Source organism: Coturnix japonica, chromosome 1, assembly GCF_001577835.2.
Source record: "Coturnix japonica isolate 7356 chromosome 1, Coturnix japonica 2.1, whole genome shotgun sequence".
NCBI lineage: Eukaryota > Metazoa > Chordata > Aves > Galliformes > Phasianidae > Coturnix > Coturnix japonica.
In genome coordinates this window covers 50,798,372-50,813,949 of record NC_029516.1, presented here as the reverse complement: position 1 = coordinate 50,813,949, position 15,578 = coordinate 50,798,372, and the positions used below count along the sequence as shown (strand labels likewise).

General features: G+C 39.6%; 1 protein-coding gene across 10 annotated transcripts in view; it reads right to left on the bottom strand.

The window, feature by feature from the left end:
* The window catches only part of MICAL3 (microtubule associated monooxygenase, calponin and LIM domain containing 3), a 165,777-nt gene that overhangs the window by 48,006 nt on the left and 102,193 nt on the right, over positions 1 to 15,578 (bottom strand). The gene's annotated exons all lie outside the window — the stretch shown is intronic.

Here is a 15,578-nt window from a genome sequence, read left to right as displayed (position 1 = left end):
CCTATTTATATGTCACATAATACTGGGAGCTTTATTTATTGACTGATACTCAGATCTTTCTCCTTCTCTGCTTTCAAACGATAAGCACCTTGCTGGCAGCTAAAATTGTCAACACTTTCTTGGTGCGTGCATGACCTGGTACTTTCTAGTATTACATGTCTATTTTTAATATTATAGTCCGCATCATTTTGCAGTTCTCAGTGTATGACATGCCTCTCCACCTCTGCACTGATGAAAGCTGGAAATGTTGCCTCAGCAGCGAGCTTCATTAGCAGATTTCTCCTTGTTGGTCAATATTCTTAGCAAAAGCATTGCAAAGATCAGTCCCCAGATCCACAGTCTGTAGGTGTTACCCAACTCTACTACTTCCTTTTTGAATAAAATTGCTGAACTCCCATTTGAGCCAGCTCCTCTACTACTTGACACTTTATCCACTTCTCCCTCATTTTATCCAGCTTATTTCCACATGGTCACTTTCAGGTACGTTACTAAGTCCAGTCTTTGGATGTGCTGCATTTTCTGCTGGAGGCTTGATTACTTCATCAGTGAGAGCTGTCAGGGTAGTTAGGTGTGGTTTTGGTGAATCCATGTTGCATTTTATACCACTTACCTTCATGAGCTCAAAGGACTTCATTGCAGAATTTGAAGTCTTTATTTACTCACTCAAAGAAGAAGTTTTATCTACTGTTTACATTAACTGACGTGTACCTGTTCAGATCTCCTTTTCTCCTTTTCTATTCACTTGCTCTCCTGGCTGTATCTAAGACTGCACTCAATGTCAGACTCCTTGTCTGCGGACCTAATTCTGTTTTCCCATCTCATTAGACTAGAGAATGCTCTCCTTCCTTACCTTTGCACAACCTAACCCAGCTTGAGCTTTCTTAGCATTTACTTTACCTTCCCTCTTTTTGACCCCCAAGAGAACTTTTGTTTTTTCTCTCCATTTTTTGCAGTTTCTCGGTTTATTCCTATTACAGCCCTTTTTCAGGGCAATCACCCAGGAACACGTTAGCCTCTCACACTAAAGACTACATAAGCCTTGCCATAACTAGAGGCATTAATCCGTCAGTCCTTCTCCGGAAAGATAAAATCTCATGAAGACAACTGTCAGGACAATCTTGTTCTCTTACTTGGTGCCACCAAACCCTTCTGTAATGTGGGCAAGTGGCTGCTGTGCCCCTGGGCTGTAACTACTGAGCTTCTTTACGGTGTGAACCCCAGCTGCTTGCTCAGGTGGAAGGCGGGAGCATCACCATCTATTTCCAGGGAGACTGCGGTCTCCATCGTTTCCTGCTGCTAAGCCTTATGTTGTATTAGTGCTTTCAAAGTTTAGTGGAACTGATCTGTCTCCTCAGCTGGGATTCATGCTTCATTTCATTCTCTCTACATGGTGATACCACCTCAGCCAAATCTATTTTTATAATCTGTGTTACATTCTCCAGCCCTGAGTTCACAGTAATGGGAGAAATGACCTGGAATACTGCTCTGCCAGTTCTGGCTGACAGGGGAAAACCAAGGACTCTGGGTAATGGAAGAGCATCGAGGTGAGAGAAAACAACTAAAGAATTCACAAAATCAGCAAAAAATGAGAGCTTTTCTACTTGGAAGTCTTTATACATAATACAGCACTCAACTGGGCTCAGCTGTTTCCATAGGAATATCCTTTCACAAGCTGCCTTTAACTTGTTCTCTTCCGATGCAGCCCCCAACATAGCTGCGACATGCACCAGTGAAAGAAGTGATAAAAGCAAACAAAAACAAAGATAACTTTTCCACCATCTGATGTTCTCTCACTCCTCTGATTTTCTATCTTAACCTTTTTTTTCTTGTCAGCCTTTTCAAAGTTGGAAACAAGAAATACTAAAAAATCATTCCATATGATTAAACTATATGAATGGAACATCTGTATATATGAGACGCTCATTTCATTGATACAGTATCTGGGTTGGGGAGAAAGATTAGCAGCAATAACACTGAGGCAAAAGAGGACTGAAAATCAAGCTGATATCTCTTTATATGCTTTGCACTGGGGTGTTTAAACTTCTAGGCATGTTATTCAATAAAAACAAAGGATCACCAGCCTTCTAATCACGAAGACTCACAGTACCACTATAAACTGTACAAACAGCATCAAACCAATTACCTCACAGTACAAAGTGTAAGTATGAGCAAACCAATCAATAAAACTACGTTAGAAAAAAATGGAATGATGGAAGAAGAAATAAAAAAAGAGAAATCTACATACACTTTAAGGCAAAAGAGTGTACTCAAACCAGGATGTCCACTAGGATGTCAACTAACTTCAGCAAGGGATTTCTAAAACCTTGGCCTAAATAGACACGCTTTGTGTACAAGACTTGGTTTTGTTTCTAAAAGGTGCCATAGAGGCTAACCTGACTAATTGCAAAGCTGCTGTCATTGTTACCCAATGTAAATAGAAGAAATGCTGACAGCCACCTGCCTATACCATGAAGCCATCAGCCACCAAAGGGAAAAGCATTATGGTTCACAAACCTACCTAAGGGACAAAGGTAAGAGTTATAGGTATACTTAACATTGCAAGAAGATGAACAATTTGTCCATGTTATGCTAAAGAGTTCATCATTCATTTAAAGCCGCAAAAGAAAATTAAACTGGCACAAAGAAATCTGAAGCTGCCCCACCCTCACTTTTTCCAAACGTATATGATGCTGCGTGCAGTGGGTGGGATATTGGGAAGAATTTCTTCTCAGAAAGAGTGGTGGGGTATTGGACTGGGTGGCTAAGGGAGGTGGTGGAGTCACCGTGCCTGGAGGTGCATAAGGAAAAGATAGATACTTCACTAAGGGACACGATTTATTGGGCCATATTGGTGGCAAGTGGACAGTTGGACTAAATGATCTTTGAAGTCTTTTCCAGTCTTAATGATTCTGTGATTCTATGATTCTAAGGGTTGCTCCAGAGGAGAAAGGCTTCTCTCAAACATCATGTTGTATTTGCAGACTTGTTTGCTGCCTGCCAGTGGGAAACAGCTGCAGAATACATTCATCATTCGTTATCTGACATTCCACCTTGTCAGAGCATCAGGGCCCAGAGCCAAATGACTGAAACTGGTCACAACTGAGAGAAAAGGAGATGATGAAGCTGCATATGCCAGAAAAAAAACTCTGTATTACTGGGCAGGGAGGGGAGACACCTGAAAGCCAAGAACAGCTTCTGATGCAACCAACAGATCAGCTGAAAATTCACAAACAACATCCAAAATAGGACACATTTTAAAATCCAGACCTTTATTTTGGAAGAGCAATGGGCCATGAATGTTACATAGATCATCCAAAGGGAACTGTTTTCCCTAACAGGACAGGCCATGTAGCTGTTGCTGTTGCATGAAAGCTGCCAGAATCCTTTATTTATCTCAGCCCTGACACTGCCTGCATCCTGTACAGAAAATGGTGCCATCAGAGATAACATTCCTACACCAAACTGCTCCTGGAGTCTTAATGCATCCTTTCCTCTGACTTGATTTCAGCAGCTTTGGGGACTATTGTAAGGTTCAAGAATCTCCTGCTGGGAGAGGATCCCATTTCTTTCTTTTTTCCTTAGTAGTTCTTTGTCCTATGAAAGCTACAGATAAATTTGTGAACCAGATGAAATCTTGCCAGGGTTACTCCCTAACATGGGACAAACACACACAGGACAAAATTGGGGATTTGAGAACAACGACTTTTTCCCCAAAGGGAAACTACCTGCCTTGCCCAATGCACTTCTCTGTTATTTTCCTCCAATTTATTGTTCATGACTCATGCAGTACCTCTGCACTTCCTTTTCTTAGTCAAACCTGGCAAGACTGCAAGCTCTCTACGGTAAATGTCAAGTGTGGAGCCAGCATTTTGCACAGGCTCAGATGGAGCCTTGGGGAGGAGCAGCAACTCAAAAGAATCTACCAAGACAGACATATAACAGAGGGAATGAATTTATACATTTCTCAGAAATAAACCTCCGTTCTGGACTTCACATATCTTGTATTTTTATAATCTGAAATACTATCTGTTTGTATTCAATCCTCTTTTCCAAACTCTTAGATTCCTGCTATCTCCACAGAGTTGTTTGAGAACACAGCTATGTCAGATAAAACAACTGCTATGGATACAACTGCATATCACAACAAAACACAGAGATGGAAAATGGGAACTCTTCTGTAGCAGTTCGAAGAAATGCAGTGAACACAGTCAGAAACGCTGAATGTTCTCAAATTCCAATGCCACTAATTTGTATGAAAGATCTTGGAGGATAAGGTTTCTGAACTTTGCTTGCAGTCCAACAAACACTATCAATGAGGTATACAGAAGAACACAAATGAGCTCTAAGAGCATTTTTGGCATGTCATTTTCCATGGGTTTTTAATGTCAGATTGAGTTTCATTTTTTTCTCAGAAGTTTCACCCTGGCCCTCTTCTATTCCATTAACTAGCTCTTTTCTTTTCTTCAGCTCCACTTCTCATCTTAGGGCCTCAGAATGCGTTACAAGTCTTAGCGTATTAAAACAAACCAATTTTGGAAGTAGATAAGTACCATATAGGCACCACACAAGTCTGGGCACATAGATTAAATACCAGCAAGTCAGTCTCACAACAGATTAGTGGCAGTGCCAGAAACAGAATCCAGAACGCCCAACTCTAACACTTTCCTCTCAGCTTCACTTTAAGTCAAGACAAAAGACTTTGAAATAAGAAAGGGGTTAAAACACACCAGATACCAAGGGTCGTGATTATGTGGTTCGCATGAGCAGGTTGAGTAAAGGGACCTCCTATGAGATGCTCACAGTGCTCAGCACAGTGTGCTCTAAAACAGAATGCTTAGTACTGAGGCATGCTGTTGGATGCTATACATACAGAAACGGTAAGTCAATTAAGACATCTCATTTAATTGTGCAACTGACTTCTTTAGAGACATAGCCAGAAATCCACAAGTAAGTTATCCAATGGCCGTGCACAGGATTGAAAATGAGCTCAAACCTGAAGACAACACAACTGAAATTTGTCTGTAATGCACAATCACCAACTCTTAATACTAAGTAATAAGTAACTTAATTGTCTAAAAAAATATGTCTGGGACCTCTAATACTGCTTCAAATCTCAGTCTCCATACTGTCACTGAAGCAATTCTTCCTAGCAAACTGGGGGACTAAACAGAGAAACAGGGAGATTAATGTAAGTAGAAAAAAAAGTTGTTTGACTTAAATACCCTCTAATGCAGAGATACCCAACAGAGTTATTACAGAACCAGGACCTCAAAACCACTACCATGTGCAGGAAAAACTGTCAGATAAAATATTCAAGGAACTCCGAAACAGATACTCTAGAAACAAAAGTGAGGATATAAGGATAAAAGGCCTCTTCCACGCATTCTACAACTTCCAGCCACAATTAACTTCTTCATATCTCAGATACTGTCAGAAAACATGGGACCCATTCTCTTCATAATTACAAAAGTGAACTGGACTGACTACAGAATGAAATCTATCTTATTGAGGCTGCAGCATTTTCCACCTGCTCCCACAGAGTGTGATTAAAATAGGCTCTAAGAGCTGCCAAAACAGACACTGTCAAAAGGTTGCTTCCTACAACAGTGGCAAAGCAGGAGCAAAACAGCTGTGGATTTGATCAATCTTTCCTTTCTTCACTTCCAGTAGAAGCCAGCAGACAGGAGTATAATCAATCAGTTTTATTTCCAGGTCATCTTTACTTTTGTCTTGAAAGCAAGTCAGAATTCACCTGCAACTTCAATACCACCAAATTATGCCTGAGAAATACGTGGTGTTCTTCATAGGTAGATGCATGAAGCTGTGTTATTGTGTAATGGAAGTTTAAAGCTCAAGAGACAATTCAATACAGAAAAGCTGTCCTCACTACAGCAGGAGTATAGAACAATCCAGGAATGTATTTCTGGACTCCTGGAAAGAGTCCAGAGTTGCAGACAGTGGGAGGAGAAAAGGAACAGGGGAAAGGAGGTTATTAGGTCACCTAATCTAAGACCCAGTGAACAACTGCTAAGCTTCACTCTTCTTAACGCATCTCTTCTGGTACAGAATCCTATCACCTGCACAGCTTAGTTTTTTACTTCTGCTCAAACAAGGAACAGAGTTGGGCTTTTATTCTTTAGTTAATTATGGGTGTGAGTCCATCATCCAGGAATATTGGCAAATCAGCGATGTATTACCTATCGTTTTCCCTTCTTGGAACATCTGGGACACCTGAGCTCTCTCCAAGTGTTTTGATCAGCTCTACCACTTGTTGCATGGCCTTGTTTCTATTTCTTGAAAGAAGCTGAGTGTGGGAAGGCTGAAGAGCCCTGAAGGATAATCTAGCTAAAGATAACATCACTTTGCAGGCGTAAATTTTGTCCTGATAGCTATTAAAGGCATGTTACCTCAAAGGGCCACCTAGGATAAAGCACACCCAGGAACTGGCTGGGAGAAATAGGATGGGAGAGAAAGGCCACATTCTATGCTAAAATCACCTTGACTTTGGCTCCGACTTTTCCTCATTTTTAATGTGAAATACATTCTTTGTACCATAAAGTTCATTAGAAGTTAACATCTAAGAATTGATCATCCAAAAATAAGCCAAACAGCAATCACTTTTATGTTAAGAAAGACAGATACTTTATAACAAGACTTCAGAGAGCTTATTCACCATGGCATCCATCTCTCACCACTCATTCCTAGCAGCCCTCTGGAATCCCTCATCTCAGCAGGAAGCATCAGACACGGTGGTTCCCAGTGTGCACATAACACAACACTGAACCAGGGACGCTTCCATCTGACAGCACTTGAGGAGCCTATCAATACAAATCATGCCTACCTTGTCCTTTCTGTTATTTCCTTTTTTTTTCCAAATCTGCTCTCCCAATCCCAGTTTGGATCCCAGAAAATGTTTTCATCATTAAAGAACAAAATAACCAGGAACTAGAAATTTTATCATATAAAATAAAAACGTCTGGAATACTGTTTTCAGTTTCCCATTCCAACTGTGATCAGTTTTAAAAGATAGCTTCCAAATGGATATCTTCTTTCAACTACTGAGCTAACCGCTCTCTCTTCTGTTGCAATTTATTGCAGATTTTCATAATTACCGGATCGCAGGATATATTTAGATAATAACCACATTCTCAGTTAAATTTCTTTTTTCTTTTCTCCAAGAAGACGAAGTGCTGCAAATGGAAAAGACTCAAATTTGAAGCCTGTGGTTAAAGGAAAATATACTGGGGAATACTTGTCCTAAATTCTATACTCTCCAGAAAACGTCAGCATTTGTTCTCTCATTTCTTAGTGTCTGCATTTATCCCACATACTCTCGCTTAACTTGCAAAGCAACAGAATGTTCCAAGCAATCCAGAGCTTCATACCTTACTGGTAGTTTTTTTGAACCTAACCAAGTTCTGCTGTATAGGTATATCTAGGTGTATTCAACATCCAGGACATATTCCAAAAGACACATACCTGATTAAAGATAGCTAACATATCAATTCTGATGATTTAATCATCAAGTTACCAAAGTCTGAAAGCATCTGAAACATCTCTTGGGTAGAAAAAGTCCTATTTTTGAACACTGCTACCCCCAGGGCAATCAGACAAACTTCTGTAACAGCATATAGGACAGTTATGAAATTTTCCAAAGAAAGAAAACACAGACTTTTGGGATGACAGCAGCAGGGGAAATGTCAGACTAAACATACATTTTTGAGAGAAGATGTAAGTAACTAAACAAAGCACCCAAGTGCTGTCTCATCCTTAAAGAGCATCTGCCCTATTTTCTTTGGAAAGCCTAAGCTAAGCTCTACATCCCCGTGATCAGCTCATCAACCGCTATTCCACCTTCTTCCATAAATATACTTCACAGAAGCAGGAGAATGGGTTCACTGTTGACTCTGTGGTATCCATTCCTTCTCTTCAAATATTTTCCATTTTTGTTGTTGCCTTGGGTGGTTTGCTTGTTTTCTGTTTGTTTGGGTTTTTAATTTTCTTTTCCTCCCCTTGTTTTCCTTTTCTATTTGAAGATACAATACGAACTGCATGTCTTAGTATTTCACGCTGCCGCCCATAAGCAGACGGTTAAGTCATTACTGGATTACTGAATGGTTTTAATTGGTGCGGAGATGGACATGTATGGACTCATACTATTTTCAAAGTACCTCATGTGTTCTCACCGTTGTTACAGAAAATTAGAGGAAAATGTCAACATTACTTTCTACCTTATGAGATGAAGAAATGAAGTCTAACATACAAAAACTTGTACACAATAGGCTTTCTACACTACCCTAGTGGTGGGTGTTACAAAGCAAAAGGTCTATGCCAACATTTCTCTTGACAAAACTGGTACCAAAATGGTTTTGGATGCATGGTGGAAAATACCTTAATATTCCTTAAGGCTTAACTCTTACAGTGAAGTTCCCAAACTCCTGCAAAGGCTAACTAGTTTACCTACAACTGAACTGATCTGTTTCTTAAGGGAATGAAACATCCACATTTCTCACAGACTTCTGTGCTGTGTTAATGAGTCAGCACCTCAAATGTATTAAAGTCATTTACAAACACAGTTATAATACATTGTTTTAAAACTTGTCTTTAATACAGAACCAGTTATATAGTGAAGTTGAATCCTTTGTTTTCAGCTTTATAAATAAACAGAAGTAAGTTAGCATCCACGTAAGATCTTCCATGGTTTATTTATTTGGTGACCAAAAGTAAGAATGGTAACTACAAGGAAGTACATATGCCTGCCTACCTTATCTGTAAGACAGAGATCGTTTTTAATCTATTTAACAACTGCTACAACTACTATAAGTCCTAAAAAATGCTAAAGACTCTCAACAGTGATGGATGTTAGTTACAGACTGTGTGAGTCATGACTCTAGAATAGCATATTCTGAAAAATCAATGTTTTCTCTTTACAGGACTACAGGCAAGAAGCATTTAGACTCAGCAAGACCTTGGCGCAGCCCAAACCTACTTTTCTTCCTCATTTTCAAGCCATTTCATTGCAGAACAGAGGTTAAAAATCATCATATTTGACACAGTGTGTTACTTGGGGCTTTATTTACGGGATAGAGTTTCCTCTAGAGTCAATAATTTTCAGGTAAATCTTAGGTTGGAATGGGAGGGAGGAGGAAGGGTGGTGGTGAAGAGAAAAATGTATGTTAAAATTTGTTTCACAAACTAACTAGGGTGTCTTTAACACAAAATAACTTTTGAGTTGGTGCTTTCCTGCACAGAAGAAAATCTTAGATGTAGCAGAATTGGTGTTTCATGTTGTAGTTCTACACTCTACTACTTAAACGTAACTACGCAGGGCAAATCAACCCATATGTTTCACAATTAGATGCCCAAAGGGTAACTGCTTTTCCACACTCTCAGTTGCTTGTGGTGTGGTAGGGAGCATGAGAAAGCATGTGAGATAAGACAGAATTATTCTCTAATGCAGACTCATCTGGTATACCGTTGAGAACAGGAAAATGTAGCTCAGAACTACGATACTGCTCCACATGTTGGCCATGGGGATAACATAACAAAACAGTCTATCAGTGGTTTTGAGGAATGGAGATCATCTCCTCGTGCCACTGCCCTGAGAGGAAAGAGCCATCCAGCTGGAACATAAGACACTGGATTTGGCTACAAGGCTCCACATTTCCTCATTTTATGCCCTTCCACTGCTTCTAATGTCCCATATCACAGCTGCAGCTCTGCATACAAGAGGAAACAAATCCTGCCAAAAAGCTTACCTGTCACACCAGATGCAAAGGCTATGCCTCCCTGTTCCTCAGTGTTGGCTTACACTTGCTCACACTTTTCCTCTCCCTCCTCTCCCCTCACAGATGTATTTCACTGCCCTGTTTACAGAGAGAACTGCAACAAGGCACACTGAACAAGCTCTCAGATCAACAAAAATCCACAAAGCCACAACACTGCAAGCATTTCTACAACAAAACAGTAAGACATTTAGCATGGGGGTCCTTAACAGCTTTTCTACAGAACTATGTAATGCTGTCTGGGCAATGTATGCCCTGCACGTTGAGCAAACCACAACATGGCAGCAAAAGAAAAAATAAAATTAACATTTAATTTAGCCTGTGTCTGCCAGAGCATAACTGCCCTTGTAAGTCTCTGTAGTACTCTGCAGTTACACGTGCCATGCAGCTCCCCAGAATGTCTTTGGAAGACTATTCAAGCTTGCTAGATCTATTCATTTCACTCTCCCCCAAACACTTATCCCCCACAGCATTCCTAACCTGCAACTAGTGGAAGGAGGAGGGGGGGGGGTTACAAAGAAAAACTCAGAAACCTGAAGGTTGTTTGGAATTTATTCCCTTGAACATTTCACACAATTGAACAAATAATGTCTTGATTTCACAGCAACAAGAAAACCAAGTGTTACATAATTTAAGGAGACACACACCCAAAACAAAATCAGGTTAAAAACAACCGCATAAATAAAAATCTTCAACGAAGCTATACAACGGAGACATGAAGCCTTTCTGAGCACTAATTGTCTCACTTGAGTATCAACTGTCACCAAACTTATACAAACTGCCTCCATTTCTCTGAGGGAAACTTTAACCTCCTCAGAATAGTTATTTCTTAGATTCTACTTTTCAAAACAAACCAACAACAAAAAAGCCCAAAATAACAACCCACGGATGTTATAATTCTGTAATTAAAAACAAAAAATCCACCACCTTTACACAGTGTTCCTTTTCTAAGAGACATAAACGTTTAATGAAACTCTTAAAAGTGCCCAGAAAAATTCATATCACCCTTCAGAAATTACACGTACAAACAGTTAACAAATATTTCAGTGGAACAAGTCTACAGGTCTGAAAGGTAGAGAGAAAGGTGGGAGAGGGAGGCCTTTTACTCCCAAGAAAAAGTGTTCTTAGCAGGATCCAGCTGTGAGCACAAACCAACCACATTGCTATTCTGTAAGCCCTTTCTCAGTCCCCAAATGATTTTCTTGGGTTTTTCAGTGAAGCTCTACTAGGTCAGCTGCTTCTCAACCCCTTTGAACAAATAAACCAGCAATCACGCCTTTGCTTTTCCAAATTTTCTGGGCTTCAAATTCTCTTTTCATTTACACCAAAGCCACCCAAATCCTGATAAGAACACCAACAAGGAACATGATGGACTGGGAACAGTCAAGCACATCCCCCAAGAGAGTTTCCTGGCTTGCTATTGAGCAATGATTCACTGGGCACTGAACCTTGGTCCTAATCATGCAACCCACACACCCTCCACAGCTTCCAAAAATACAGGGGTCTGGTTCTTAAGTTTACATTTAAAATATTCTAGCTCAGAAAAATAAATCTTGCATTAGATCTCTCTGGAGCTGTATGAGGCCCTGTGAAAGGGTTCGTTACCATGTGCCCTGTCCTGCAGAACACAACACCACTGTGTCTTTAAATAGAAAACTTCAGGGCACCATAGAAGAGGAACTATCTTTCCTCTCATTGTGGTGGTGCATCTTGAAACATGCATTTTATTTTATTTTATTTTATTGTTTTGTGGACCAGAGGAGGAGGGGAAGATATATGGATGTGTTGGTAAATTGCAGTTTAGTAGTTTAAAATGAAGGCACCACAAACTGAGCAGCATGCCACAGAATTAGCTTACTGTATTGTCTGTAACATAGTGCTTGTGACACACTGTTAAAACAAGTATGAAAAACAAATCTGAATAGTAACAAGAAGGAGTGGCCAAGTGGAAGCCTTTGTGAAGATATGTTTATATGCACAAGTAAACTATATTGCTTTGAGATGAATTATTTTCAGAAGGCACGTTTGATGTATGTAGAACTGTAAAGGGACAACATCAACGAACAAGAAGCCGGTTTATATACAGAAATGCATATAAAAATGTATTTGTACTTCCTTAGGCATAGAAGTATGTGCAAATAATACTGTATGCATTCATAAAGATTTGTGTAAGCTTTATGGACAGTTATGATCCTTTTGAAGATGGGGCTCAGATAATTTACTTTAAAGGGCACAGCCTTCAGAGGAAGCAGCCACCCTTTTCTAGATCACCTGGTCATCAAAAGAGCTCCCTCAAGTCAAGTCCACATTTGTTCATTAAATGCAACACATTACATGTTTAACAGTCTACCATAAATGGTTTACTCATAACACTGCTCCCTGAAAATGTTTAAGGCACATCCATAGGAGGGTTTTTAACCTTTCATATTGCACCTGTCTCATGTATAGGATATGCTTTTTAGACTGTAAAGCAGGAGACCTAACGCCTCTACTCTGTATTGAAATATTCGGGTTTGCATACTACCGTTTACAGTGAGTTTCTTACATTTTTTGCAGGTCAAGTAACTACTGCGAAGATCTCATGACTTGCATTTTATTGCTGAGCATTCTCATGTATGAGTTTCCCTGACAGGTCTTTCTTTTTTGAAATTCTTACTGCTGATAGGGTCAGAAATGTATTGCTGTGAGAACACAAGTCTGGAATAGGAAACACAACAAAACATCACCACCTAAAGCTGCCCCAAAGAACGTTATCATAAAGCTGATATGAGTAAAGACTGTTCCAAGTCCATCTGCCAAGAAAGAGCTGAAAGTTTGAAAATGTGTTCTTACAGACCTTCAGAGCAAACAGGAAAAAAACAAACAAACAAACCAAAAGCATTTACATTAAAAGCACATTCAAATCATATAAAGTACTGTAAATAATATTCAAAAAATCCAAGACATGGTGGTTACAGATTATGATAGGGAGAGACAGTTGAGAAGCAAAGTGTTTGTTTTTTTTTTACCTTGGCAATAGCAGCAATTTTGGCACAAAGGCAAAGGCAGAAGATAGAAAGAGGCAGACAGAGTACACAGGAGGATTACAGAATCTAAGACGAGCATGCCACAGTTCAGCAGAACCAAAAGCATAGTACCAGCTTTCCCCAGCTTCCCTTCCAAGGAGAGAATGGCATCAACCATTCAAAAGCTTGTTGCCTCTTTCCCATCCAAAGGGGCTGATCGACAGCAGGAGCCAGTTTGAACATAACTCCCTGAAAACATCCCTTGTGACACTACACAAGGTGCCACGTGGGCTCTCTGGCAAACCAGGCAAACCTTCATCAGAACAACGTTTCTAGATGACTGCTACTAAACTCTACTTGCTTCTCACAAGTTGCACCCTGTAACTACAGTCACTGCAATACAAGGGACGGACAACCAGTGAGGGACTGACATCTTTAGCAAAGTTAATGCACGCCTGTCAGGTTAGTACCGCATCACAAGAAAGTGCTTGTTGTGACCAACTGTACCTAAGCTGACCAAACCTGAACATCATTTTGAGTTTGAACAGATTTTAATTATTAATCCAGCTACAAAAAGAAGAGGAGAGATTTGGTGGTAAAGAAGGTACTGAGAGTAGGGGGGAAAACCTGGAAAATTTACATTTGTTTGGGACTCTGGGGCAATTAAAAAGTAGGCCTGGCACAAGTCATCATAGCGGTCACTGAACAAGATAATTCAGGACTGAGTTTAACTCAGAGGGTGTAAAACTTAAAACTGGGGGGCTTTTGTCTTGTGCACTGCTTAATTGCTGTTCCTGCTGTTACCTTCCTTTTGCATTCTAAGCTATCTTTAGAACTCCATCAAAAATTAAACCTACACACTGAACACTCTTCTTTTACTTAATCATTTCAGAGGCAAATTATACTCCTCATCAACATCTGCCTCATTAGTAAGACTGGTTCAGACCTCAAGGTATGAAATCACTACTGCCCAACTTCAGCTGTTGCCTTAAAAGAGGTTAAACAGTTTTCAGGTATACAACCTGTTAATGGTGAGTCTACCGAATGGGTAATGTGAAGCATGGGAGACTATCCCCAGTCCAGAGAGCATTTTACTTAAGGTATTCTTCTACACTTTGGTGAAAGTATAATGCCTATAGTTTCTCACATAGAGAAGCTAATAAATTACAAGAAAGCATATATGAACATAGTTCAAAGTCAGTAGTTAAATAAAGATGTAATCTTAGAGACTCCCTTTGATTATTCAGAAACAGTATCTTATTCTTCCACTGTATCATGAAGCTTTGCAATTCAAAAGCTGAGGTATTGTGGGGGGGGGGTTTATGTGTTTTTTTCAAGCCATACAGAACTGTAAACATATTGCAGGATTCCTGATCTACTGTGCAAGAACTGGAGCTAAAGACAGGTACCTACAGCACATGACCGTTAAACTGACTAATGGAGAACTGGCCTGCCTTAATGACACTGCAGTTGGCTTTTAAAATACATGGCATTTAGCCTCCCCTCCTGCTTCTTAACCCTTGTTAATCCAGTAGTTTTAAAATATACTTACAAACACTTAGAACTTGATTTATAAAGAAAATGAGATCTCAGCTATAAATCACATTTTCTAGCAGAAAGGGGGAGATAACAAAAGCAGAAGGTAACTCTTCAACCATTAAGGGTGTTTCAGTCATGCACAATCAACAACATATTATGCTGCCGTAAAGATGAACTAGTTTCTCCAGCTGAGTATGCCCTAATGATGTGCTTTGCATCATTACAAGAGCCAAAGCTTTAAAGCTCCAAAATATTTAAAAACAGTGCTACAGTTAGACACAGCAAACTGGAGACCTAGATTTCAAGTCTTGCTGTTTGAGAAAATGGTGTCTGTTCTACTTTTCTTCCCTAGAAATATTGCAACCCTTGTAACTGTGCCATCACAGGTTCCAACTATGCCACCACTACATAGGGAGAGATGGAAACACCTGGCCTAACATTTGTCCTACTTAGTGATCACGTAGATGCTGTTTGTTGGAGGCTCGTCTAGAAATGTATATAATTAAGTTTGATCTGTTGGAAGGTCTAAATCAAGGAAAGGAGACCAACAGTAAATGTACTGAAATACTAATTGATACACACAGCCAAACTCTCTTAAACTTCTCATTGTCAAGAGCTTCAACCCATAAGCCACTTTTCCTATGACATAGTCTATGAATTAACAGCTCCAAGAAATATCTTTTTCGTATAGCTTAAAGAATATACTCTATATTAAAAAAGGCCATAAAACTAAAAACTCTCCACCTTTAGAGTAGGCAATTTAAAGCCTAGCCTACAGTACAATAAATTGCTGTCATTATCCCACCTGTCAATGGCATTCTGGACATGTCATTTCTCATTACAATTTTTTGTTCCTCCATTCTGCCATATGGAAATTCCATTAACAGACAAAACAGCGAGTGTAACTTCACTTAAGGAGTCAACTACACATAGTAAGAGTGACTTTCTGTCTGTGTTCAGTTACCATCTTAGAAATGCTTTTAAGAATACTATGTATGGTCAAATATAAGCATGATTTTAATCTGCCTGTATGTTTTTCATGTTTCTTCTCAATTAGCACTGTGAAGACACTCATTTCTATATTTTTCTTCTAAGTATGTTCTCCCTCCAAAAGCACCTAAATTCCTTTTTCTGTAGCATTCTAGAACCGATGCTAGAACCAAATCTCTTTCTAACATCACTAAGTGAGCATGTAGGGGATGGGCAAACGAGCATTTGTAGCAGAGTCACTTCTCCCATGTTAGAGGGA